This window comes from Bison bison, unplaced genomic scaffold, assembly GCF_000754665.1.
Source record: "Bison bison bison isolate TAMUID 2011002044 unplaced genomic scaffold, Bison_UMD1.0 scf7180017835091, whole genome shotgun sequence".
Taxonomy (NCBI): domain Eukaryota; kingdom Metazoa; phylum Chordata; class Mammalia; order Artiodactyla; family Bovidae; genus Bison; species Bison bison.
The window spans coordinates 7,660-10,978 of record NW_011472952.1 but is presented as its reverse complement, the minus strand read 5'-3'; the positions used below and the strand labels follow the sequence as shown (position 1 = coordinate 10,978).

General features: G+C 33.7%; 1 long non-coding RNA gene across 1 annotated transcript; it reads right to left on the bottom strand.

Annotated features, from left to right (window-relative positions):
• Positions 1 to 26: 26 nt before the first annotated feature.
• Positions 27 to 2,398, bottom strand: LOC104983366. The gene is made up of 5 exons (XR_824630.1): positions 2,281 to 2,398; positions 1,598 to 1,809; positions 1,442 to 1,490; positions 718 to 896; positions 27 to 124 (listed from the first exon to the last, which is right to left on the bottom strand). It is a non-coding gene; the product is annotated as an uncharacterized LOC104983366 (long non-coding RNA).
• Between the last annotated feature and the right edge of the window lie 921 nt (positions 2,399 to 3,319).

The following is a 3,319-nucleotide window of genomic DNA, read 5'->3' as shown; positions in this document are numbered from 1 at the left end:
TTTCTTTCTGCTTTTGTCTGGCAAGTGATTGGCCAGGATTCCCTCCTGTAAGATTCTGGCATTCCGTTCTCCAGAAAGCTGCTTCTGAGTGTCATATGTTGCCCTTCCATAACCTGGAGAGACACTATATGTAGTTTTGGGGCCCATATCATTAAAAGAAAAAAAAAACAGTTAAAAGCTTAGAAGCAGAATATAAAATGAAATAAAACTGTTTAAAGGAAGTAGCCTTTTAAAGCACAAGGATCTTTATCCCATGTGAGTAACTCGAATTTTAATTTAAATGTCTGCTATATTTATCACAGAGCAAAAACATGCAGATATAGTATTGTGAAAGGAAATCTCTTTACAAAGCATTTAACTAGTTCCTTCACAGTCTCAAGGCAAGTTAGCCTGTATTTTAACATTTAAAAAGCCAAAATTAAGACATGGATTGGAATTAAGAAGATTACTTTGTCTAATGTATCAAAAGTGCCAATCATTATGTTAATAATTAAGCTCAAGTTACATCCAATCCTCCACGCAGAAAACACATACACAGCATCTACTAGAAGCCAAGAATGGCAAGAAACTCATCACATAAACTCTGAATGTCACAGTTCATACCTAGGTTGAGATAACATTTTGTTTGAAATCTAAATAATACATATGAAATAAAAGGGATATTATAAATAATATTGACAAAATGGTGCTAGAAATTTTCACCAACAATTACTCTACCTGATTCAGATCATTTCTCAGTCTTCAGTTCCATCTAGAGCTCTGAGAGTGAGTTCTAGTTGCTGTTCATTTCAACTTCTTTACTATATTGGTCTTCCTTTCTTCTTAATTGCTCCCTAATTTTTTCATATAACATATCAGCATTTCTTCTATTCTCTTCTTCTTGCTTTAAGGTCAAACTGCAAAATTTATAGAGCTCTTCTTAAAAAAGCATGAGACTATTCGCTGCTGCAGTAACTTTCATTCCCTCCTCATAATGTTTAAAATAGTACAATGGGGGGAAATACAATGAAGAACACTTAATAATGATCACTGTTTTCATGCAGAGGGTTAAGAATAAAACAGCATAAATATTTTTTTCTTTTCTGTCTTGAGAAAAATGGCTACTTTATCCTTCTGTGAGTGGGAATGAAAAGTAATCTAAACTTTCTTAAGAATAGTTTAGAAATATGGATCAAAGACTGTTTCCAAACGTTCTCATACTTTAACCAAATAATATGCTATTATTGAAGAAAATGAATTCAAAATAATTAGAAATGAATCTGTAGAAAAGATGTTCCTTGTAGTATTAAACATAAGACAGGAAAGTGAAAAACAACCCAAAGTCAATCTGTTGAATCATGAATGAGGTTTCCCTTATGGTGGACTTCTGTATGATCATGAAAATGATCATTTGGAAAAATATACATTAAGTCATTAGAAGCATTCACTGTTAAGAACTTACATTATTTCCATGAATTTCACACTCCACAATACTAACGATGTATTCTCCCCTGTAGAATCCCAGAGGGTAAGTTAAAAATTATAACACAAGTACGTCTCTGCAGTATTAAAGTAAATAACAGTTCAAATATTTCTTTAAAACTAGGATGCGCAGTACCTCAGTCTACCGAGCTCTCGTTGCCACTCCACTTTCTGATGCCCTACTGTGATTCACTTCTTTTCTTTCAGACAGTTCTTTCTGTAGCTCACCAACCTTATTTTCCAGTTTTTAAATTTCTCCTCTAAGTAGTTCACAGTGGCTTTTTTAAAGTTCCATTTATCTTTCACACAAAAGAACTGCATCCCATATTTTCAACAAGCTAACACAATCTGCAACAAGAAGAAAACACAAAGAAACAAGAAACACCATGATATGAGTAATTTTTGAGTATAAAGGACTGTGCCTTTCATATTCACTCCTCCATACACTGAATAGATATTGAGTGTCTGTCAAGTGGAAGACATTATTCTAAGCTCTCCAGATAAAACAGATAACCCTGGCTCTGTTTAGCTTGCAGCCTCGTAGAAGAGAAAGAGAAATAAAATAATTACATATATACATATATATATATATAGTAATTATAAATTCAGGTACAATAAGAATGATCATAGGCTCAGCGTATACACTCACTTTTAACACAAAACATATTTGTCTTTTAACACAAAACATATTTCTAAGATGCACAGCACTGTAATATATCCGTAGCTCTAGAGCAGTACTAGACAAGGTAAGCCTATATTACTACACCATACACAAACAGGCTTCATATTGACATTTACACCACGGTCCCACCTTTATACCTCAAGCCAAGTGGTTCTACTTGCAACGTGGAATTCTTAGAGTAAAGACATCACCATCCTCGGAAGCACTTTCAGATGACTAAGTCATTCAGGTAGCTCACGTCATTAATCTGTGCTTTGACCTACACATAAATAATACTGTTTCACAGTATCCTTAAATTATTTATAAAATATACTAACTGTACAAAGGTGATAAATAGTGCATCATTAAATGAAAAACAAACACTTCTTAAAAGGACAGATTTTTATCAAAATGATGATTTGATCAATAGTGTTTCTAAATCAAGTTCTCAAAGTATATGTCTCTACAACAAATGAAGATGTTCTCTTTTGCCACTATTCCTTTTACAAAAGATTTTTTACTAGGATAATATTTTTTTAATTAACTTTTTTATTATACCTTGTTCTTTTCATTAGATGCTTTCTTTACAGCCCTAAAATGACAAATGGTTCTTTTCAGGCTAATATTAAATACTTAAAAATACAAACAATATCTAAACTTTGGCTTTTTACATAAAACCATTGTACTGGGAAGTAATTTTTTACTAAAGGATTAAACAATAAATAAGAGTAGCATTAATGGGGTCGCTAAGAGTCGGACACGACTGAGTGACTTCACTTTCACTTTTCACTTTCATGCATTGGAGAAGGAACTGGCAACTCACTCCAGTGTTCTTGCCTGGAGAATCCCAGGGACGGGGGAGCCTGGGGGGCTGCCGTCTATGGGGTCACAGAGTCGTACATGACTGAAGTGACTTAGCAGCAGCAGCAGCAGCAGCAGCATTAATGGACAAAGAAAATATATGAATAATACTAATAAAGCACTGAATTTAGATCAAAGGAAAAGGAAAAACATAACGTTACTTGTGTTATTTGATAGGAAGCAGTATACCAGGGTTTTTGGCAGTTGTCATTTTCAATAAGAACTACCTTTTATGGCAATAAAACCTGGGAGGTATTCCTTCATTCCTTATAAGAAAGAAACCCATTTTTAAGAAATCCATAATAACCATGCTATTAGCCTTCTGAGGACTTCCAG